Raw genomic sequence first — 26,245 nt, 5'->3', positions numbered from 1 at the left:
GTAAAGGTTTAGTCCTGCAAAAGAAGCACTATCCTTGGACAATGCAAAAGCCTTGGGGCAGAGGAAGACAGGCTTGCGAATGACCAGGGTCAGTGTGCTTGAGCTGACGGACAGCGCTCAAAAGGCAGGAGATGAGGTCACAGGTGTCGGCCGGGACCAGATCACCAGAACAGGATAGCCCTTTGTAATCTATGCTGAGTTAGTGGGGAAGCAACTGGAGGCTGTTGAGCAAAGGAGCAGCATGACACAATGCAACGCTTTAGTAAAACGTATGGTGTGAGTGGCCATTATAGATGAAGGTCGTCCCGGGTTCAGATATCAAACTCTTCAGCCACTGGAGCAGTACCTGATTTGGAAAAGATGCTCAATAACTTCTCAAAGAAGGGGAGATGGGAGCAGAAAAAGCAGGAAGTCCTGATCCCCACTTGCGTACATGCCATACAGGGCACTTTATACTTCACCCATATTTCTGAGAAAAGGCTCAATCTCAGAAATTCTGTATGTATCAGCATCCACCTTACATCAGACTTCACTCAGAAAGAGCTGGTCTTCAAGTGCAAGAATACGCAGTTGTTTAAGTCTTCCCAAACCAAGAGTCATCACCAAAAAATAGTTGCTCAAAATTCCTGTAGCCAGAAATCCCAGGCCATCAAAATAGGCCTCAAAACTGACACAGGATCCAAATCCAGTGCATCCACAGTCTGGATTGAAAACCTCACCATTCATGGCTGACAGTACCCACTGGAGAGCTCCCCAAATAGTTCGTCTGAAAGAGCACAAGGGTTCTGGTGAGTTAGTAGCCTGTGGTGCCTTAGGCCCCTACAGCCATGGTACATACCTCTCAGAGCCCCTGAGGCATTCTGAAGGATGAAAAGTGGAATTATTTTGAACCCCAGGAGCTGCGGTATTTACCATATTTTAGACACTATGCAAAAAGAAGTCAGAAAGTCCCCACAACTTCTTGTTGCTTTTTAAAGGCATCTGAATTTTAACCACCAAAACCAACCATTTCTGGAATTCACACTGGGTCCTCAAGAAAAATTTAAATCAATAAAATTTGAAAATCATTTTTCATTGATCAGACACACTCCAGAGTGATCTCTCTCATCCTCCTCTAAAATTTGCAGACAAGCTTAAAAGTCTCATCTAGGAATTCTCAAGCAGAGACGGCCTCTCTTGCTGCCTTCCAACCTTGAGAAGCAGAGATGGTCCCTGTGTGACCCTCAAGGCACCCCAAAGCCTAGATGGGCTGTGGTTCTGCTCAGCACTTAAACAACCCTTGTCTGCAAATGTTTCACCACTGACCTTGGGAAGGCACAGCACAAGCACAAATCACCAAGGAAACACTTTCAGCGGTTTAGCCAGGCTTCGTGTGGTCAGTTCTTGGACAAGGCCACCTATTTCATTGTGACCAGGGCTCCCATACACTGCTTCTTTCAAAATAGAAAGCCCACTGTGGCCTTGAATCAGTACCTTACGTGGAACATTTCACCACAATTGTTGGTATCCTATTTCAAATAAGGGATACCAAACAGTGCCCACTGAAGCTTTGGATGATTAAAAAACACAGCAGGAAAAGCACAAGTTAAAAGAAGTCAATGCACTACACTAACTAAGAAAACATGCCCTGGAGCTAGACACTTGGGTGTCACTCATGAATCCATCATTTCAGTATTAGACTCCTGGGACATATCATGTGCAAGTACAAAGTTCCTCTGAGGCATATGATCATTACATATATTTAAATTATACTGATAAAATTAAGTTTTTAAAAAATTGTTTAAAAAAAGATGATCCCTGGCAAAGCAACCAACAATCTATACTTCAGTTTCTTCTCTTTAAAGTAGAAATAATAATAGAACCTGCCTTGTCATAAGCATCATATGTTACCATGCATTTGTGGACTGAGCACTGACTAGAACTTTTTACACGATTTTAAAATCTTGAAAAATGCTAACATTAGTTGTGCTTTCATTTTTTTTTTTTTTTTTTTTTTTTTTTTTTTTTTTTGGTAACAGGAATCGAACTTACGACCTTACACTTGCCAGAGAGGCACTGTGGCACTGAGCTATATTCCCAGCCTACTAATATTAATTATGATTCTTCAAGAAACACAGAAATTACATTATGATGCACACATTTATTTAATCGTGAAACTCTCATGTGCCAAAAGTATCTTACGTTCTTCTGGTCCTTGAGAACTATCTCGGGAATCCCCACACCAGTCAGTGACTTGAGTCCTAAATCAAGCTGGAATTACATCAGTTTCAAAAGGGTCAACCCAAGAAAAGGAATTACCCTCATGGAAGAATACCAGAGATAACAGATAAAAATTTTTACATAAAGCAAATTCACTGGTCAAAATGCTTAGGTGCACTGCAAATTCTTTTCAAATTTTTCAGACTTGGAATGGCTTTAGGCTGTGCCATTTCCTACGTACAGAGCTGGACAAATTACTAAACTTCCCTAAAGAGCAGTTTACCAATATCAAGGATGGAAAAATAATCGTTAATATATCTTGGATAGGGGCAAAATTAAATAATGTAAGTAAAACAGTCACATTCTAAGTCTTGGTCATATTTGTGTCTCTTTTCAGGGAATCTCAAGAGAAGTGTGAATTCAACTTTCATATTAGCACCATTTAAATGAAACCAGACAAAAAAAAAAAAAAAAAAAACCAATCTCTAGCCCAGAATTCATCTGTAAAAAATGCTGGAGTCAAGAAGCACCAAATGAATTTATTTGCTCTTTTAAAATTGTACATAATCATGTTTTGAATGTTAGAAAAAACTATGGAATGTTCCTACCTCTTGTTGGCTTGAACCAAGATAAACTCAAAATGCTAGACATCAGGTGCTCAGGAAACATAAACTATTTCATTTTCTCAAAGCTGAGAGCTTAGTAGCCAGAACCAAACCAGAGCAGAACTAAAGAGAGCAAATGAGCTTTTCGTATTATTTTCAGAGCCCCCAAACTCATCCTGTATGTCTGCTATGTCTACGCAGCCAATTCTGCCAAGCCAGCAGTGACTACAGACTAAATTACCCCAGGCTAGGATCATTTCCTGTCCTATTTCCCAGTCATTGGCATTTCCCAGGGATCTCATAACCTCAAGGACTAACTCCCAACTTTGCATACTAAGAATTGTCTGAGTTGACCTAAAATTTCTAATCAGACCTTCTGTTCTCCAAGATCCAATGACAGAAAATACAGCCATCTTGGCCACAAGGAAAATGAAATAAATGTCCTTGACATGATTTGAGGAAAAGAACCTAAGAAGCTTCAGAAATAACCCCTGTTTGGAAGGTGAGACCTGTGGGGTCCACCCAGTTAGCTCCATTGCTTGGCTCCCATATTTCTTCCGTCCTTTCTCACCCATTCCCAAACATAGATTCTGACCTGGCCTATTCCTAATAAATCCAGCATGGGAAAACCAGGTACTGCCCCCCGCCACACACACACACACACACACACACACACACACACACACACACTCATTTCCCTCTAAAACACTTCACCTGCACTCCGACCCTACAGCTGCTCACGCACCAGTGAACCATGCCAGGCTGAGCTCTCAAATACCTGAAGTGGCCTGGGCGTCTCAAGTACCTTTCTTCAAACAAGCAGCCCTTTACTTTTCTTGGGTTTCCTGTTTTAATAAAGACACTGGGACATGAATTCCACTTTTCTCCCAAGTATATCTTTTTAAAATGATTTTTTTAAAGCAACTAAACTGCGGCCTCACAGTGATAAAGGAGGCCGTGGGGAAAGCTGGGCAGTGGAGCAGCCTGAAGGATCCGGGCCCATTTTTCCTAAGGGGTGGAAGGTGGGACCTGTGGGTCAAAAATTCGATTTCTAAAGTTGGGAAACTAGTTTATGGTTTAAAAAAATAGTGAAGGATAAAAACCAGGGGAGTCAACACAGTAGGAACTGAATGAGGCATCTCTGGAAGCCATCTGTGGGCTGTGGTCTCACAGTCCCCACCCTGCAAACGAAAGCCTCTGCTTTTTCAGAAACCCAGCAAGGCTGCTCCATGGGCAGCTGCAGGCCTCAGCCTGGCTCTTTGCAGTTCCTGTGCATGGCTCCCACACACCGCCCTTTGCCTTTGGCTGGACCACAGCAACCGTCTAGGGGATGGGACCCCCAGCAGTCAGGAAACGCCGTGACAATTGTAGGCACAGAGAATCCAGCTGGGCTTGGCTCCTATTGACAATGCCCCAGACAGCAGATTGCCAGAGACTTCCTACCACCACACCATCATTATTCACAAACAGCTCCATCAATTAAAAGGGGAGGGGAGCTAAAAAAATTCTAAGAACAAAATTCACTGATGGAGCCCACTTTCTCTGCAGAAACTGGGTAACTGTAAATTCATAAATTACAAAATCACTTTTCTTTTTTTAAAACTTCTCGTGGATGAATGACCTATGTCTGCACATTGGCAGCAAATGTTTGATGAGAGATTTTACCTAAAATAACATGCTCTTATGTAAATATCACATCTTGCCCCTTCTGAAGCATTTGCTGTCACACTGTTAAGTCATCCAGGCAGCTATTTCTGTTAGTGTCTCCTCATCTAGAACCACTCCTCTCCCCAACCTCTATTCAGGAAACTGTTTGCACTACCTCTCCATCCTGCTCAGGGCCTTGGTACCTCCTGTCTCCTCTGTGAGGGACACTCATCCTTCTGATTCTCTCACAGTTATCACTTTTAGACTCAACTCATATGTTCCAGCCTCCATATGACAGGAGGACAGAGCAGATTTGTTTTCGCTTCTCCACTCACCTATCTCTCACCTCTCTCATTTGGTTTTTTTCCACATTAGGATTGATCATTAGGATTGATTTTGCCCCTATTTACCATCCGAAATCTCTCAATAGAGTGTACAAAAGACTGGTTGAAAAGCATGGTGAATATTCAGTATTTTACAGTTATTACAGCACAAGGCACACTCCCCCATCATCAATCCCCTCAAAACACCTCCCTTCCTTTGGACACACTCATCCCATCACTCTTGCCATGCTCTGAAGCAGTTCTGAAAGTCCGCTGTCAGGAGTGTCTTCAGCTGCACTGTCACGGCCACCTCTGTGTTCTGAACCCACTCATGATGTGTGCCTTTCATGTTCACTTTGACTTTGGGGAAGAGCCAGAAGTGACATGGTGCCACACCAGTGGACGTGGTGGATGCGGACACATGCTTAGTGTCTTTACAAGTCAGTCTCACCACTGAATGGCACTCAGCAGCAGGGTTCTTGTAAAGGCACCCACGAAACAGAACTTCCAGAATTACTCCCAAAAAGGGAGAGAAGAAAGGCAGGCGTGGTAGTGGATGCCTGCATTCCGGAGCTGAGGCAGGGAGGGTCACCATGAGTCTGGGCTGCATAGCAAATTCAAGGCCAGCCTGCACTACAGAAGCAGACCTTGTGTCAAACATAAGGTGACTGAGTGTGTTTGGAGTTCTTTTGGCATCTTCTAGTGTGTTCCACTGACTCGCCAGTCTTTCTTTCTTTCTTTCTTTCTTTCTGTTTTTTTTTTTTTTTTTTTTTTGCTAGTACAATGCTTTTATCATAAAAGCTCTGTATTATAATGTGAAAACAGGGATTCAAATGCCCCTCACTTTGCCTTTGTTGCCCAGAATTGTGTTTGCTGTCCTAGTCCCAAATGGCTCCAGATGAATTTTAGGAAATGTTTTCTCTAGTTCTCTGGAGTATGTGAATGGTATTTTGATTGGGATTGCATTAAATCTGTATCACAGTTTTGGGAGCATGGCCATTTTCATTATGCTGGTTCTTCCTACCCAAGAGCTAGGGATAGCTCTCCATTTTCTGATATCCTCTGACATCTCCTTTTCAGAGCGCAGTAGTTTCAATGTAGAGGTCCTTTACTTCTTTTGTTATATTTATTCCTATGTATTTCATTTTGAGGGAGCTATTATGAAAAGTGTGGTTTCCTTAATTTCTCTCAGTGAGTTTATTATTTCTGTAAAGGAATGCTATTGTCTTTGAGTGTTGACTTTGTGCCCAATTACACTACTGAATCTGGTTATTAAATCTAGAAGTCTGTTCATGGAGGTATTGGGGTCTTCTACGAGTAATATTATATCATTCACAACCAATGATAATCCAACTTCTTCCTTTCCAATCTTCATTACTTTTATTTCTTTCTCTTGTCTAATGGCTCTGGCTATTACCAGAATTATATTGAACAGAAGCGGTGTCAGTGGACATCCTTGTCTGCTTCCAAACACGTTCACTGGCAGAAAGATAGTTCTTTAATAAATGGTGCTAAAAAATCTGGATTTCCACATGCTGAGGACTAAAACCAGACCCATGTCTCACATCATGCACTTAACTAAAGTCAAAATATTTAAACAGGAACACTAAATCTGCTCAAAGATCAGACAGGTAGAACCCTTGAAGACACACAAATGGAGGCAAAGATATCATGAACAAAATCCCAATGGCACAGGAACCCCTACAAAGAATTAACAACTGTGATCTCATTGTATTCAAAAGATTTTTTTCACAACAAAAAATCACAAGCACAGTGAAAAGACAACACACAGAGTGGGAGAAAAAGTCCTAGCTGATTCTTCTTCAGGCCAAGAACTAATATTTAGAACATATAAAGAACTGAAAAAAATCAGACTTCTCCAAATTTAAAGACCCACTCCAAAAACAGATGTGAAATAAATAGACACTTCTCAGAAGTACAATGGAAAATAAATATGTGGAAAATGTTCAATGCCAGAGGTCAGTAGAGAGATGCAAATTAAAACAATGCTGAGACTCCATCTCAATCCAGAAAGAATGGCCACTATCAAGAAATCAACCAATAACAAATGCTGGAGGGCTTGGGGAAAAAGGAACCTTCTCCACAGAATTGTGGAGAGTGTAGACTGGTGCAAACACTGTGGAAACAGATGTTGAAATTCCTCCAAAAACTAGGACTGGAGGTTCCATTTGACACAGCTCTTCCCTTTCTTAGAAGCTTTCCAAAACAAATCATCAAACCACAGTGATACATGTTATCCATATTTATAGCACCATAATTCATAATAGTTAAATCTAAGAAACAACCAAAATGCCCATCAAGTGACCAAGGTATAGAAAAGATGTGGGCGATTTTTACACAAAGGAGTGCTACTCAACCATAAAGAAGGATAAACTTGAGATATTTACAACTAAATGGATTTTGTTTGAGATCCTATTCAGAAGTGAAATAAATTGGACAAGCCTATAAATATCACATTGTTTCTCTGGTATGAGAAACTGAAAGCATAATTAAAAACCAAAAGGAAACAGAAGCTGGGGGAGAGAAGGAAGGGAAAGAAAAATGAAGGAGAAATGGAAACAAAGCTTTGTAAATGGGGAGGGAAAGAGGGGTTGGAAGCAGAGGAGGGGAGTGGGGAAAAAGAGGAACTAAAATATATCATGTACTGGGACAAATATTCTATTATGAATGTGATCATTATGTATATCTAAATTCAACCAATAAACTTAATTTTAAAAAAATGAGTCCCTGTCTCAGAAAAACATAAAATGACAAGAAATCCGGTTAAGTCTGGATTAACAAGGAGCCATTTGAAGGGAATTAATAGCAATGTAGCTTTTACTGTAATGTTTTATGTAAGTATTTGCCATGTATTTTGATCAGCCTTGAAAACTTCCTGAAGAACTTTGCACATCCTCTTGTAAGCAAAAAATCCATCATGACTCTTAGCCTGCAGAAGTGTCTGAAGCAGATAAATATTTGATAAAAAATGAATGAATTCGAATTTGACAGATAGGTAAACTGAGGTATGGTTGGGCAGTTGTCCAGTCTTCTGAATATTCAATTCATGACTCTTGTCTCAGCATCACTGCCACTGGGCCATTCCCATCAGTGACCTGACTTCATGGGCGATCTTCTACCTGGAACTCAGCAGCTCAGGGATTTAATCTGTCTTTCATCAGTGACAGTGCCCATCTGTCCACATTTGTCCGCTATGAACCAGCTAAGTGAATAAACATTACACAGAAATGCAAGTGTTTCACAACCACTATTACTAAAGGATATCAAAGATAGTTTTAAAATTCTCTAGAAGTGTTCCACTGAACTGAAATGATTTTATGCACAGATATTAATGAAATTGTGACTTTTATACTAAAAAAGTAAAGGTTAATGGCTACATTTGCTGTCTTTGCATTTCTCAAACACTAGGCAATCCAAAATCTAATAAGCATATATACAAGCATGAGCAGTTTGCCCAAAACATTATACTCTATTGCTATGTTTTCAATTTTGTCTTCAATTAAGGTCAAAATGCACCTGAGCAGCTTCACTGTTTTCCAACAAAGATTTAACTTTTACTTAATTAGGGTTTTCCTGAAAACCTCTTCATCTTATTGACATCTTTCTGTTCATTTCCATCTCTGCCTGAAAATTACTGCTTCCCAAATTACACCACAGCCTAACTCTGCATCCTCTTTATCTTCATCTGTGCACTTCAAACTTTTTCTTCAAGCTAGGTACAAAGATAATATGACGGAAACCTACAGTAGCAGTGGCTCATCACCCAGATCTCAGAAGCATCTCTCAGGGGTGCACGTTTCCAGCTTGTAACTCATTAACCTTCTCAATAGGAAGGTCACATAAAGAGGCAAGTGATCCCATCTACTGGACAAAAAATATATGCCTTTTTTTCTGTTCTACAATATTTTTACCGATGCAACTAAAAATTGAAACAAAGTAATTGCAAGCAACTCTGTTATGTGGTTTGTACAACATGATTTTCCAAAAAAAATCACCAAAGCACACTGCATGCTCAAAGCAGAATGCCTCACAGCAGCCTAAGGAAGAATGCCTGCCTCCTTCCTCTCCACCTGCCAGCATTCCACGCAGAATTACACCCAGCCCACATCATCTTCCCACCTCTGCACCTCCATTATCTGACTTAGTGCAACACCCTGTCCTCTGAGCTGGAGTCTAGATCCTAGATAATGGCAGCAACCTCCTGTCTTTCTTTCTCCAGCCCCCACAGGCCATCTCCCACTAAGCAGTGTGATCTTTCTAAAGCACAAATCTAATCAAGCTGTGCCTGCACTTAAACCCCTTGCATGGCTCCTCACTGGCCGCTGAGTGCAGCACCTCTGTGCACTGCTTACGTCATTCACAGTCGGGCGCCTGCCTGCCTCTGGAGACTCAGCTCTTGCACCCTGGCCTTCTCCCTTGGTTAGGCTCCCCACTGTCCAGCACACTGAATGCCTCCTCGTTCCTCCAGTGCACTCTGCTCTCCTGCCTCTCACCTCCTCACTCGTGCTTTATCAGGAACACCCTCCCATGTGTGCTCTCTTGGCTGAGGTCTCCTTACTTCTCTCTAAAACTATGAAGTGTGATTCTGAGCAGACTTTGCAACTGCCTCTGAGTAAGACAGGGTGACCTGAACCCTGTGTTCCTTTTACCGGGACACTGACCACGTCACCTCTTTCATAGACTGTCTTCAGTCCTCGCGCTTACCAATTGTAGTCTTGCATCTGTCATCACAAAGCATTTGATAGGATTTCATTAATATCTCTTGAGGATGCTGATAAAGAAGCTTATGCCCTAACAATATCATAGTTCTAAATCTAAAGTCTCTTGAATCACAGGAGTCCTGTACTGCTTTAAAATACAGACACATGTTTGTATACAAACTTCAAAAGCAATGTGAGTAGAATCTTTTTAAGGCAAGATTCCAACTTGCTCTCTTCCTTCTCAAATGGAAGAACATTAACAAGTGAAACCAGGCCTTATGCTGTACCTGACTAAGGAAAGAATTAAACATTTAGGTTTATACAAAAGTTCAGTATAAAGTGGCAGTATACTGTTAATTCACAAAGAAGAAGGTTTTTCTTGAGGAATTTCATCAAACCATTAACATACTTCTGCAGATCCCTGCCCTGTCCTCTGACCCTCCATTCTGACATACTTAATAAACTACCTGAAAGTGAGAAATGATTTTAAAGTTATCTTAAGTCATTCGTTATCAGGAAGGCAAATCTGCTACTTGAAAACTTCAGAATTAATTCCATTTGGACAATCTGTGTGAGACTAGCCAGACACCTAATAGAGATTGATTTCCAAAGGAGTAAACAAAGTGTGGTCTACAGTATGGAAAAGGTCGTTCGGTGATCACTTCCTGTGTATTGATGAGGGTGGTGGAAGGAGTTTGGGTCCTGAACTCTGTTCCCCCGTGGTGTCTCAGCAGCAAAGGTGACTTCAGACTGGACGCTGAGCATCAGCAGACAGGCTGAGAAATTGTCAGCACTTTTCTTTCACCACCAAACTAGGGGAAATGACGGTTTTTCTTTCTCTGGCCACCCTGATACCTGTCTCTCCTCAGCACCAACAACATCTGATGGCATCATTGTCCTTATTATCACCAGGATGACTTTTCAAGTTGAGATTCTGGTGCATCAAGCACTGTGCTATGTGTTTTACAAATACTTCCACACCTCATGGAGAGTCCAAGTGCGGTTTATCTCAGTCTCCAGATACCAAAACCCTTGCCCCTTTCTCCATCCTGAGCAGCCTCCATACATAGCACATCCTGCACGAAATCCTGTCCTATCCCTGGGACAATACATACCATGGAAATTTGTGAAACCAGCCTTGAAGGTTCTAAACCACTCCAGCCACAGATGGAGACATTGACTTATTTATTCATTCAATATGTATTTATTGAGTGCAAAATATGGGCCTGAGACTGTCAGTTAGACCGACCCTTCTGTGAGACAGATGGCTACATACAGTTCTTTTAGTGTCTGGGCACAGACTAAATGAAAAGCTTCCACCAGTCAAGACACACACTTCTGCCTACTCCAGCGCCCAGCCTTGCCACACTACGAGGTCTGCTTTTCCAGGTCAAGTCACTGGAGCATGGTGCAAGTGAACTGATGCTTGACTTTTACCCAGGGCAGGCCCATAAACCTAGCCAAGGTACCATGATGAAATTCTACATTCAGGAGAAGCTAGTGACAGCCCACTTCTTTCAACGCATGGTGTTCTACGCAGAACTAGACAGACAAGTTAAATAACACAACTGAAAGGGACTACATATAAAGTTCTCTCTCCATCTATATCTATATCTCTATATCTATATCTATATCTATATCTATATCTATATCTATACAGAGATAGGGAGAGAGATAGATATGTGACTACAAACACAAAACACAAAAACTACCCTGATTTAAAATGGTCCACTTTAAGGTTTTGAGCATGTGAAAGAACACTAGGAAAAAGCAACTTAACCTTCTAAAAATCACACAGCAATATTTTATATCCTCAATTAACAATACAAGCAGAAATTACTCATTAGGAAATTTCTACTTAATCACCTGGAAACTTGTAACCTTTGCTTTAAATAGGATCAAAGAGGAAGTCAAACCATAGAAATTCAGAACCATAGAGAAGTATAAAAATGGAAACAATGTAGCAAAACCAAGGGACTGTAATCAAAATGACACCCACAGTAAGACACAAGGTCTTCAGTTACTTTAACAGTACTATAAACAGAAAATACAGAAAACAAGGGAACTGAACATTAAGCAAGTAGTAAAAATACCAAGGAGAAAATCTAAACAAAAATAAAATGAAGAAATCAGTGAATTTGAAATGAAAGACAATACACTTGATCAATAAAACTAAGAACTTCTTCATTAAAAAGATCAATAAATTACCCAACCTTATGATGCGTCTGATCAGGAAAAAAAATGAAACACATCCATTTTACATGAGAAGACAGCTTGCTTTAGATAAATGAGAATATAATATCCAATTACTTGCAAACAATGCAAATCTAAATTGAATGTGGTTTTGTGACCAATGTAACCTAATTCAAAGAAGAGCTTAAAATTAACTAAATAATACTTCACCATAAAAAAGAGAAAAATGAACATTTTTCTATCATAAAATATTCATCAGCTTCCTCCTTTCCAATATACTATATCAACCTAAATACTTTTTGGACTTTTCAGATGAAATATATTCTATATATTTTTAATTTACGTTTACATGTACTTCTTACCTCTAATTGTTTTCAGGTTGACTCCAGCAGAAACAATTACAGGAGAGGTACTGCCTATGTTTTAAGTAAATCAGGAATGTACAAAATTTTCAAAATAAAAGTCACAGACTACAAACTCATACCTAACATCATACTCAGTGTGGAAAAGTTTAAAGCTGTTTCTGTAAGATTCTGTGAAGTTATAGAATACAAAACCAACATAGTAAAGTTGGTTGTGCTTTCTTACACTAATATTAAGCTAAAATTAAATCAAGAAAGTAACCACACTGATAAGTTACAATAATCAAAACATTTAGGGATAAATTTAACCAAGAGAGTAAAATATCTCTAAACAGAAAACTATAAACACTGATAAAAGAAACTGAAGAAGATGTAAATAAATGAGAAGCTATCATGTTCATGGATTAAAGTGTTTAAAAGATTTATACTGCCCAATCTATACATTCTATAGATTCAATAGAAACTCTATTTAAAATTATGAATGACACATTCACTGGAACACAGCTGAGTAACAGGCACATGAATATGATAAAAATACATCATAAATATCAAAACCCAAATATTTCATATCAAAAACCAAACCAAAAAATATGACACTATGGGTGAGGCTGGGACAAGGGAAGTGATGGGGTGGGAATGACTAACGTATGTTATGTGCAAGAACAAACCTACCACAAGAAAACCCATTCATCTACCTAAATGATATGCATTAATAAAACTGGGGGAAAATCCTAAAATTAATGTGTAAGCACACACACAAATAACCCCTAAACAGTCAAAGAGGGATTGACCAAAAGGAGCAAAACTAAAGACATGACATTATCTGACTTCTAAATACTCTATGACACTCTATGACACCAAAGCAGCATGTTCCTGACATAAAATAAAACAATATGCAGATGATAAAAATAGAATAAAGAACCAGAAATAAATCTACCCTATTTTCAACAAAGCTGCTAGGAACACAAAAGGAGAAAAAATATATAGTGTTTTTGGAAAGCTGGATATCCACATGCAGGAGAAAGAAATTGGATGATTATCTCACACTGAATATAAAAATCAAGGCAGCTTAATGACAAAACATGAGGGAAAGCTTTATGATTTTCTTGTATGTGACCCCGACAGCAGAAGTGGGACAAAAAAAAGAATAAACAAGTAGGATTGCAATAAACTGGAAGACTCATGCACAGCAAGCAATCAAAAGAGTGAAGAGACAATTTACAGAATCGAAGGAAATATTTCCAGATTATAGTTTTGACACTGAAAACATACATGGAAATGAAAAAAGTCAAACAGCAAGAAAACAAGAAACACAGTATTCAAATATACTGACTGTAATTCTAAATAGATTCTCAAAAAAAGTTGTACAAATGGCAACACATAGATGAAAAAAAATGCTCAGCCTTACTAACACCAAGGAGATAGCATTTCACAACTGTAATAATGACGATCCTCCAAAATAGAAAATGTTGGCAAGGGGCTGAAAATACAGGAAGCCTCACACGCTTGGGGGGGGTAATATTCAGTACAGTCATTATGAAAAACAGCATGGGAGTTTCTCAAACATTCAAAAATAGAGATACCATTGGAGCCAGCAACCTCAGAGGAAAGGGAAGCAGTATGTTAGAGAGATTCCTGACCTTTCTCTTTACTGTAGCGTTACTCACAATAGCCAAGCTGCAGAACCAACCTAAGTATCCGCCAACAGATGAACAGGTAAATAAAATGCCCTGCATGTATATGATGAAATATTGCTCAGTCATAAAAAGAAGAGCAAACCCCTGCCATGTGCAGTGTAGGAGAACCTGGAGGACAGGATGCTAAGTAAAAGAAGCCAGCCAGGAAAACTAACACCACGTGATCTTGTAGAATGCACAATTTTTAAAAACTCATTTTATAGAAGATAAAAGTGTGGTGGTTACCAGGGTTACTTTTTCAAAACTTTGTCTTAACTCATATATACAGAAAATATAGGACACCTCACTTGTTAATTCGTTGAAATATTTAAGTACTTCATGACTTTAGTATTAAAGGTTTAAACAATGTCTGTAGAGCTTAAGTGCCCCAAAATAATTTTATCAACTAGTGCTGTCTTATCAATATTACTCTTATGCTTTAACTATGCAAATATCTTAAACAAAATATCAGTTAATGAATGTTTTTTCAAGAATTTTCAACAATATGTCACATGATTAATTTTATTATTATAACTACATCAACAAATGATGAAGAAAAGCATAAAATTATCTTAAAAGGCACAGTTAAGAGACAGTGAATAAAATTTTAAGTTATTTGTGACTTGTTGGCCTTTCAGAAATTTCAGAAATAAAATTAAATTTCCTTTGCATTATGACAAGATAGATACATAGGTACTATATTATACAGATAAAAAGAACCTAAAATAATAAAACCTAATAAAATCTAAAATAATATTTCCTGCTCTCTTCTTCCTAATTTTAATGAGGATGTTTAAGCTGATTATTTATTATTCATTAGTGTTATGGTAATTGTAGCCAATATTATAAAACAACAAAAACAGCTCATATAAATAGTGGAATTTGAAAGAAAAGCTTTTTACTATTTCCAAATTATAAGATTTTACAGCTAACAAATCAAAATTGATCCTAAGAAAAATTGAATGCTTGGCACACGGTATGCAATCAGCAAATTTTAGCTTTAGAAAAAATAACCCAAAATGTTTAAAAATCAGCCCAAAACTCTATTATCAAAAGCAGAAGAAAAACATCCAAAGAAAGAAAACTAAAGATCAGTATCTCTTATGAATATAGATAAAAGAACCTTCAATACTATACTGTCAAATCAAATCTAGTGGTATACAAAAAAGCTTACACAACATAGACAAGTGGTATTTATTCCAGGATACCAGCTTGATATAACATTCAAAAATCAATTCATGCATACACTACATCAATAAAGCAAAGAATAAAAACTACATGACCAGTTCAAAAGATACAAAAATAGAATGTGAAAAAGTTCAACACGGTTTCATAATAAAAGTACTGAACAGTAAGGAATAGAAAAGGAACCTCCCTCAACCTGATAAAGAATATCTACAAAAAGAAGAGAATTCCTCTAACTTAAGGAATACTATCTATGAAAATTCAGAGCTAATATACAGTTTTCAAAGTGAAAACTGCAAATTTCCCTCCTCAGATCATAAATAAGATGAGGACAACTGTTCTCAACATTTCTATCCAACAGGACACTCAAATTTCCTGCCAGGATAACTGGGCAAGAAAATGAAATAAAATGCATGCAGGTGTGTACCTATGTGCGTCCTCTTTGAGTTAGGTACCCCTTTCCCAATAATTTGGATATTTCTTTGCATTTTCCACCATTTTCTAAAAGCATGAAACTATCTCTATTTGCAGAATATGTAGCCTTATATGCAAAATCCCTAAGCAATCCATTAAAAATTATAATTCACAAATTAATTTTACAAGGTTGCAAAATGCAAGATCAATATTCAAAAATTATTTGCCTGTTTATACAGAGGCAATGAGTAACCAGATTAAATTAAGAAAATAATTCCATTTATAATAATAGAAAATAAGTTACTTAGCAATCAACTTTTAAAGCAATGAACATTTATGCTGTGATAAAAAATTAAGGAAGACCTAAATAAATAGATTCCTCCCATTACTGAATCCAGGACTGTGATATTGTGATGGCACTATTCTTCCATACTGATCTCCAAGTTCAACACAATCTCCAAGATTCCTAAATTCTTTGTAGAAATTGACAAACTAGTATCCTAACTTTCAACAGAAATTCAAGGTGAATGCAACCACCAAAACTATCTTGATTCAAGATGGCAGACTCATTTCCTTATTTCAAAATCTACTGCAAAGGAAAACAAACAAAACAATACTGCCATATAATAGGTGCATCATTTACTGAAGTGAAATTGAGATTCAAAATAAGCCCTCACATTTTACCTGATTAATCTACAACGGGGATGTTAAAAAAATTCACTAGGTATGGAATACAGTCTTGCATTAATGGTGTTGTGATAACTGGATAGCCACAGGCAAAAGCATGAATTCAGAACCCTACCTCACACTATATACAAAAATTAAAATGTCAGGACATAAACTTTCAGGAAAAAAAATGTTCAGACCTAACCTTCATGGCTTTGAATAAGGAAATGGCTTCTTGGATGTGCCATCACGTACATAAACAACAAACTTGGTATATCAAATCTTAAAACTCTCATCATGCTTTAGAGAACAAAGAAAAATTATAAAATATCTAATTAGGGATTTATATGATAAAGAAACAAATGCAAATCAATTATAAAAAGACAACCTGATTAAAATTCGGAAATTGATCTGAACATCCATTTCTCTAAAATGACATACAAATGACCAATATGAACATGAAAAGATACTTAACATCATTTGGCATCAGGCAGTGCAGTTCAAAAACACAATGATATATACTTTACACATCTTAGCACAGATACAATAAAAAAGAAAGATAATTGGTGTTGACAAGGATGTAGACAAAAAATTGGACCCCTCACACTGTACTGCTGCGAATCTAAAGTGGTACAATCAGTGTTGTAAAATAATCTGGTAGTTCTGATCCTGCAATTCCTCTCCTAGACGTATATACAAGAGAATAAAAAACATTGCCCTACAAAATTTTGTGTATGAATGCTTCTGAAATCATTATAAAATCCAAAAACTGGAAATAATTCAAATGTCCACTAACTAATGAATGAATAAATACAAACGTGTTAACCGAAACAATGTAATGTCATTCTGAAATAAAAATGAACCAGTGACAAAAGCTACAATCTGAGGAAGTCTTGAAAGCATTCTATGTGAGAATAGTGAGTAACAAAGGATTGCATATGGTATAATTTCATTATGTGAAATGACCAGAATAGGCAAATCAACAGACAACAAATGTAGAATAATGGAGCTTATGGAAAGATTGTGAATGACAGATAAGGGGTGTTTCTTCTTGGGTTGATGAAATTTCTAAAATTAATTGTGGAGGTGAATGTGCAATTTTGTGAACATACCAAAAATGACTAAATGATGAAAATAAAAAATCAGCTAGGAATCTGATATCTATCATATCCCAGTTATGGAAAACATACATTTAATATGCTCTGACCATAAGCAATACAATCACAATCACACATGGGAGAATCACACAAAGAACGTGGGTGTCTGACCTTCCAAGTCAACAATCTGCCACCCAAGTACCCAGATCTTCTGCTATGGAATAAAGAAGAGCTCCAAATGCACAGCTGTCTTCCTATACAGTTGCCTAATATGCCCACCAATGTCCATGGTAAAATGTCTGCAGAACTATCTGCATGTCTAAACACTTGTTGTGGTCTGTCTGGTTATCTCCCCAAAGCCTCATGGAGTCAAATGAAGTAGGCTTCTCAAAGGTGGCTGAATCTAGAGTTTGTGATTGATGCATGGTCCAACGCTGGCGCTAAAGGTATGAGTGCTACACCTGTCCTAGGGCAGGTAGCCTGTATACACAATAAGAGAAACAGTCTTCTCCCTCCTCTCTCTGCTGTTGCTTTTGCTGTCTTCTGCTGTCATGAACTGTTGCCCCTCTGCCATGTGCCACACTGCCTTGGAGCCACTGATTAAGGACTGAAACCTCCACACACTGTGAGCTAAATAAATATTTCCTTCTTTAACTCTGTGTGTCAGGCATTTTGTCAATGTGATGAAAAAGTAACGAACACATCTTAATAATAAAAGGAAACTGAAGTGATGAAAGATTCTCACATGCTGCACACTGGAAATATTTGGAAGGTTCCAGTAAATAGTTTAATTCTTAAATATATATTAACATAAAACACTCACTGTTTTGTTCTGTTCCTCTTTTTCTTCACTACATTTGTTCTTCAGGCTGGAAATAAGGACTTCTGGGCAACACACAGCTACTACATTTCAAACTCCAACATTTGTGCTTTGCTTTGATTAAACAAATTTGGAGGAGAGAACCGTAAAATCCAGAGAGACAGATCTAGTTTCTATCTATTCATATTCATTTTATGAGTCAATAGCTCAGGTGTCTTGTTATAATAAAAAATGTTTATATGAATCTCCATTCAGCAGGCTCAGATTCTATTACAGATCTGCTGAGGATACTGTAAAGTCTTCACAAAGTAAGATTTTTTTTAATTCCAAAAGGGAAACACAGCAAATAAATAGTCTGAAGACACAAGGAGAAGAAATACACATCCATTAAAGAATGGCACATCAATGTGCACTACCTGTTCCATCCTTACAGCGACCCTCCAAAGTGGATTATTATCCACACTTGACAGATGAGGAAACTGATGTTCTTAGACATTCAACAGCTGTTGCCACAAAAGTAGACCTGGAACTCTAGACTCTGCTGGTCTACATCTGAGGCCTGTGCTCCTTCTGCTAAAATGAGCCATGCCTCTCCCCTGCTTTGGGAAGTGTTCTACTCTGCCTTCTCAGGAAATACCAAAAGATGTGTTTTCTGGATATAGCATTGTATGGTCCTCCTACCGAGCAGCCCAATAGCACAAGACCAATGACACAGAACACAGCCTCTCCCTAACCGTGAAGCTGAGACATGGCTTGACGCTTGACCCCCAACATTCACACGCCTTTAAACCAACCCACATCTTTCACAGACATGTGTGTTACCTTGTGTTCTCTGGGCTGACCCCAAAAAAACCTGCTCATAATGTTGACAAAATCCAGTCCAAAGGATCATGGCAATTCACAATCTCAGGAGGCTGAAACCAACTTAACCACCAAAAAGATACAGAACTACTGATTCACACACTTGATGAAAATGCTCAAGGAAAACATTTTCAGCAGCAGCGGAGTTAGTGTGTCCACTCCCCTGGACGTAAAAACTGCCTTTCCTCACATTTCTTCACCGCCGAAAGGTGCACAGTGTGGATCCAGCCTGACACAGCTTCCTCCCTCCCTGACCTGCTGGAAGTCCATGTGTCCCTCAGCAGTCATCTCTCTACGTGGCCTTCTTCATCCACTGACCAAATAAGCAGGGGTCAGAGAGCTTAGTACATCCATGTGATTTCAAAATTAGCCCCACACTGCGTTGCAACATCACACTGCTGTTCCTTTATTACTCTCTCTTCAGTGCATTAGTTTTTAGGAGGTCAGCCTGGCCTTCCACGCTGCCAAACTACCGTACAGCACAGCAAGATTTTCATTTTATTTCCCCACAATACCTGCCTCAGCACCTTGGACAGAGGTGGCTCTCCGGGAACATGTTCAGCAGCCCAGTAAGGGGGAGGTCACTCCTGTAATTTTAACCTGCTCAGATTACTAACAATCATTATTTTAATGGGGTGACCTTTCTCAAACTTATGACTCATTTTCTCTGAGGACTTTACTTCCAGTTTTTCAATATGGCATTGATGCTTTGCAGTAACCTGACTTCCTCCTGCCTTTGCAATCCCACCCCTCACTGCGCGCCCCAAATCTCATCCTGTTTCCCACAAACCTTTCATGCTGCAATCACTTACCACCAACATGGTTTCTTCTAACCATGCTCCTGCATGAAGCCTTTCTTGGCTGCTGCAGTCCTAAGTAAGACCTCTTACCTTTACTAACCTTTACCTTTGCCTCAGGTTAACCTTCACTCCCTGCACACAAGCATGCATTGTTTCTGCAGTGCTTTGTGCTATTTATTTGTCCACATTCCTTAACAGCTTATGCAATTGTGGGCATAAAAATTCGGAATTATCCACCTTAACATCCCCAGTATCATGACAAATCCTTGAAAGTTGTTAAATGTAAGCAATTAACTTGCTGGTTGCCTTACACAAGGCATCCTCAGGCAGGATGTGGTTTCTATGAACAGAGTTGACCACAGAGTAGGTGAGAAAAGCTCTTCGGTGGGCCTTGGATGGCAAAGGAGAAAGTCACTTTGCCCAAAGTCAGCTCTGTATTTTTATTTTTAAACCTTATTTCTATGTATTTGTTATTAGTACATGTTTGGAGGACATAGGGCTTACATTCCTCCTGAGAAGCTGGCACAGGTATATATCTTCAGTCCTGTCTTCACACCCTTTGTTTCCCTTCCCTGACTCCTCTCTCCACCTCTTGATCTCTTTCCCATGTGAGAAAGATCGCCCTACTTCCTGTTATCTGAATTTTATTTTGCTCTTTATTGATTACTCGGATTGCCCATGTAAGAGAAACCATGTGGCAGTTAAACTTGTGTGTCTGATTTAATTCACTTAGCACTGTGAATGCTCTCCAGGTGCATCCATTTTCCTACTATGACTCAAGCTCATCCTTCTTTGTGCAGAGTAGCATCCATCGTGTGCCAACACCACACTTCCTTTATACAGTCATATGTTGGCTAGGAAATTCAGAAATGCGGCAAACAGCAAGCAAGCAAGGTTCACCTAGCCAGACATTCCTGGGAGCTCCTACCTCTCTTCTTCAAAGCATCTTGCAGAGTCTACTAACTCCAAGCGGGTTTTCAAGAGCAGAAAGAGCTTTCCTACCTGTGCTCCAGGTCTTGAATGGACAGTATCACACCTGAAGTCGACGGCTTCTGCTGCACGGTGGCCCAAAAGGTGAATTCACTCTTATTCTGGAACAACTGAATTAATTTCCCACTCATATGAGGAGCTGCATGGATCTCTCTTTCTGTATCTAGGAGATGAGAAGGAGGAGGATGGGAGAGAAGAGAAGAGAGGATAGGAAGGGAGAAGGGAGGGGAGGGAAGGGTTACAGAAAGAGAAAAGGGAATGTGAGAAAGAAGACAGCAAAGGTCAACAGTTTAAAACACCGTGTTCAAGGATCCAGGTCACATTTGCCACTTCCCCTCCCATCAATAGTTTTCACTTTCAGGCACCATTCACTCTCAATCATTCAATGTAAACCCCGGAAATGCTATCCCTGTTACCGTGCCCACTTGTTACTGTGACAAGTTTACAGTGGGACAGATGTGATTTTCTGACATGAATGTTGACAGGACACCCAGCCAGTCAGCCTGATGCAAACAGAGTAGGCTGCTGGAAGGCATAAATGGGGTCCAAAGTTCAGAGGTTCTGGGATCCAGCAGAGCTCCAGTGCCACAGAGTGCCACCCATGCTCACTCTTCTCCTGGGCTTGGTTTCCCTCTTCCCTCAGTGCTCCTAGGAAACATCCCCTGCCTTGTACTCAGCTGAGATTTTCGAGTACCAGTAACATCAGACAGCTCTGCCTTTGCTTAGAGAATAAACACAAGACTTGCTCATGCTCAGAAAGCACGCGTGGAATTTCTCTGTAAAGGTGCTGTGGATAACTCTCCTCATGAAATATTTATTACAGTGGAGACCAACTCAGCAAGCCTATAGGTGTGTGAGTCCAGCTAATCCTGCTCCTGGATGGAATCTCCTCCTCCAACCTCAGCAGAATGAGAGACATCTACCATTTCTCTCTCAGCCTCAGCCTCACTGCTGTAAACCAGTGTTATCTCATTACTGCACACAGCATGTCCTGGCATCAGAAAGGAGCACAGAGGGCACGAAGCTAAAGCCTACTCAGAGGGTGACAGAGGAAGGTCACAGGAGGACCAGGCAGTCTCCTCTCCACCCTGACCATCTCTTTGGACTGTATGACAACTTTTTGGTTATCTCTCCAGCCCTGCATGAGGAGCCTTTGAAAAACACAAAACTTCAAAGGCTGCACTGCTCAAGGAACATCTCAAACTTGTGTGACAACCCTGAAGAATCTCAGTGGCTTCTAAAGGAAAAGTCCTTGAATTCTTGACCTTGAGCCCTGTCTTCTTATCTGCAAATAGAGGGGAAGGACCAGCCCTCTCTGCAAGCCCTCCAGGACTACCTTGTAATTCTATGAACTGCCACACTGTGTAAGTAACAAACAAGGGACAGCAGTCTTTTCCCAGCTGTAAAAGTCTAGGCTGTGAATGGAAAAAACAAGGAGTCTGCTACCACAGAAGCAGCCAATTCGTGAAGAGAACCTGACCTGTAATGTGTCTGAGGTACTGAGGTCTGAAGCCCAGTGAGCCACCTAACTAGCCATTTTTTAATTTTATTTTGAGATAAGGTCTCTCCAACTTGTCCATGCTGAAGTTGGACTTACAATCCTCTTCCTCAGTCACCCAGAATACTGTTCTACACGACTTGTCTACCGAACTAGCATTTGCTTTTTTACCTGAAGAAATTTTTTCTCTACCGCCATGTGGCTTACTGTGTTAGCCTTCATCCAGGGCTCAGATAAGTGACAGTCACTTAAAGAATATATTTTTTTCTTTTTGTACTGGGAATCGAACTCAAGTCCTTGTGTTTCCCAGGCAGGCACTGTGCCACTAAGCTATATAATCTCAGCCTAAGAATATTTCCATGCCTTCTATGAAATCACAGCTGAAAACATCCCAGGGTAATATGCAAAATTTATTAAACATATAAACAAATTATTTTGCAAACTAGAGAATATAGCAAATTTTTAACATTATTTTTATTATCATTACTGCTGTAAAATTGTAAAGGCTGCCCAGAATTCAGTGGCAGAACAGTTAGAGCTAAAAGAGCAGGAATTCTCGTATCTGCTTACTTCCTCACTCATCAAATAGAACTCTATTGATTGGCAGTGGAGACCCAGAGAGCTCACTGCAGCCTTGTGCTACTTGGACCCAAAGAGGGCATGATCAATCATCACAGCCTGCCAGAGAGAAGCCTATAAACATCATTCCCAGCGTGAGTATCGTCAGCTCAGTATTCCTAGGAATTGATCTTCCAGCCTCATGACCTATGACCTCCATATTTACATGTGCAACCTTAAAGTCTCCCTTAAGCAACAGAGTCATAGATCCAATTTCCTGTCATATCTATCTGCAAGAGACTAAAGAACATTTCAAATTACATTTGCCCAAAGAGCTGTAGTTCTCTCCCACAATCTTCTGTCTCCTAGAGTTCCCAGTTCTTGTAAATGGTAAACTCAAGTTCTTTGAGCCAATGAAACTAGAGAATGCACTTGATTCTTCCCTGCTCTGCACCCTGCATCCCAATCCAAGAGCAAGTCGTGGGGGCTCCCAGGCCTGAAGTCTGTTGACTATTTCCCTACTTCACTCTCACCCAAGACAATAAGGTTGCTCCGCAGGGACAATTCAGTTTCCTAACTCATCTTTGTGTTTCCCATAAGCACTTTCTTGTCCTTGTTTTCCACACAATAGCCAAAATGGTCTTTTTAAAATATATGTCCAAATCATTTTAGTTACTGCATAAAATTCTCCAATGGCTTTTGCTGCTCAAAGGATAAAACCCAGCCCCATTTCCATTATCCGCAAAATCACACACACACACACACACACACACACACACACACACACACACACACCCCACACAGGGATTATACCTACATCTTCCCTTCCATCTGACACTCTTCTCTTGGGGCACTAGAGGAGCCACCAAGACCACTCCTGCTCCAGAACTCTAGACTTTTCCCCCTTTTCCAAGTGCTCTTCTGCCACCTTCTCACATGTCTGGTTCCTCCTTTCTCTGCTCTCACTGCAAATACAACTCCCAGCCACCCTCTCCAAAGCAGGACCTCCACAGCTGTCCCACTAACACACCACTCTGGTTATTTTCTCCATCTAATTCATCATAATCTGTAAATTGGGATCAAGTTGTCATTCTCTTATCTATCACAGTTTTATTTCATGCTTCTTGCTTCCTGTCATTTCTTTCCTTTTATCACTAACACGAAGCTCCAAGAGGGCAGGGGCCACTTACATACGCATTGTTTCATCAACCCTTCCTAGTGCCTGGCATGAAGCAGGCAACTCACAAAGACTGATTGGGCAATGAATTTATCTTCCAATCTTTTCCTCAATTACATGATTACTTTGAATAAGTATGTATATTGCAATCAGGAAACAGTAAGGAACCTTTTGGAAGACCAAGAGGTGAATGGCTGAATGCCAATGGCTGACTAAAGAAAACGACATTTGGTGCTGACTTCCCCTCTTTTTCACTTCTGCTCACTCAGTCTTGCTTGAGAGCTGAACATTCCTTACCCTGGTTTCACTCATTTCTCTTTATAAAGGATCGGCACACTGAAGTAACGAGACTTCATTAACTCCAGAGGAAAATATAAGAATCACTTGTTTTGGTACATGGAGACTCTGTGTGCATTCTCATCTTCAGAAAAGCCCTTTCAAGTAAATAACTGCCTATTTTCAGCCAGTAAAGACCATAAGAAAATTCACTTCTTAAAATGGAAGAGCAGTGGAGCAGGTTTCAAGGTGAGTTTGACAGGTAACTGGCTGTATAACCTTGCAGGAGACACTTTCCTTCTCTGAATCCCACACACAACATCTGAAAAGTAAGAGAGCTAAATTCCATCGTCTCCAAGTTCTTTCCCTGCCTCAATTTCATGCCTGTTAATCACATTTTTCTGTTCTTGGCAACGCAGCAAAAGAGGGTACTGAGCAGATTTTCCATGCAGAAAATATTCACATTTTATAATATTTCTCTTTTGCTGATTTTTCAAATTAACATAAAGTGTAATGTTTCCTATTACTGAAAATACTGACATGTCCCCTATTTCACAGCCTGTGTTTCCCCCTTGGAGTTAAAAGAGTGCCCAATGGAAACCAACTAATGAGACCTAATAGGGAATATCGTACTTCCATGTTTAGCGACTGTGAAGGATGCTGCTGCATAACTGGAGAATGTTTAATTCTGCCAGCGAGAAAAAAAAAAAAAAAAAAAAAAAAAAAAAAAAAAAAAACAAGTGACATGTGGAAAGCTCTGAAGTGTTAAATATAGATTCTAAGTTAGAGACCTGTGAAATGTGTTACACACAGATGAAACATGCAGAATGTAAGGCTTCTGAACACAGCAAAAGGAATTAAAGTGTGACTTGCAGGTAGAATGGGGTGGGAGGACCAGGTCACCATGTATAAATCAAGTCACCTTCAGAATGACAACTGTGTTGTCTCTGAATCTGACACCTATCACTGGCCTTCACTGAACTCCTATAGACCCCACATGTTCTCTTCCCAGGCAACACTGTCAGAACCATTCAGTGCATATCAGGTTACCTGGTGAACCACAGCTGTGGCCAGAGTTACCTGACACAAGCATGCTGGCTCCAGGGACCTCCCTTTACTTAACCCCCTTCCCTAAACTGAGATCCAGTCCTTGTCATCCCAATATCATAAGGAAAGCTGGTATGTCAGAGAGAGAGAAAGAGACAGAGAGAGGGGTTATAAGTATACAGGCAATACATAAATGTGGGTGCAATTCTCTCCTTGTCATATACCCCTCAATGTGTGCCAGCCTGCATCTCTTTCCCTACTTCCTCCTGGATTCTGAAAATTGACTATTTAGTAAGCTACACGATTCAAACGTGTAAGATTTGACCCACCTCTGATGGTATCCACTGTGTGCCCTTTAGTACTATACTAAGGCAGCTTTCCAGGCAGACATTATTTAAAGCAAATATCACTAATTAAACATCAGAAAGAAAGAAAAAAAATCAGTGTTGGGTGACAGGAGGGGACTGGAGAGCAGAGAAGAAAAGAAATTACTAAACTGCACTCACACTCTTCCCTGCTGAATCAGGAAACAACCTTGTTGGCCTCCTTCTTCACCTGAAGGGGCAGGATGGTGGTGAATTCCACGGGCAGCAAATACACAGCTGTGATGCTTCTAGAGAAGACACTGTGATGGGCACTGGGGAAATGAAAGTTAAAACTATTGTCTGTGTCCCACAGATACATATGGGAGACCATTTCCCAGTGACAAGAGGTAGCCAGCAGGGCACAGCATGGAGGACAGAGGGTCATGGAGGCAGACAATGATATCACGGGGGGAGGGGGCTCATTAAACCTGACTCAAAAAAACAATTAACACACAATGCCAGGCAGGTGCGAGAGGAAGAAGGTGTTTTCACTGCAGGACTGCTGGGCAGATGTGAACACCACATGTTTTACACTGTCCTGGAGTTTTTCTTATTCTACAAGCATGTCTTTCCCTAAAATCCCAGCAGGGAAAGAGCATCTACTCAGGCTACCAATGGACAGAATTCTCGGGTTCCTGACTGCCACGGGGTACCAGATTAGCACAAAACATAGCCACTGGCAAAGTTCTTGCTGATGCAGATTGGAAAATCAAGATAGCAAAGGAAGCTGCAGCCAGAAACATGGAAAAATGAACACCCCAGGGC

General features: G+C 39.8%; 1 pseudogene; it reads right to left on the bottom strand.

Annotated features, from left to right (window-relative positions):
- LOC100728572 (protein kinase C-binding protein NELL1-like) overlaps positions 1–26,245 on the bottom strand; it is a 609,835-nt pseudogene that overhangs the window by 483,881 nt on the left and 99,709 nt on the right.

Source organism: Cavia porcellus, unplaced genomic scaffold, assembly GCF_034190915.1.
Source record: "Cavia porcellus strain 051 isolate PalLab524CR breed Dunkin Hartley unplaced genomic scaffold, mCavPor4.1 scaffold_9, whole genome shotgun sequence".
Lineage (NCBI taxonomy): Eukaryota > Metazoa > Chordata > Mammalia > Rodentia > Caviidae > Cavia > Cavia porcellus.
This window is presented reverse-complemented; position numbering and strand designations above follow the sequence as displayed.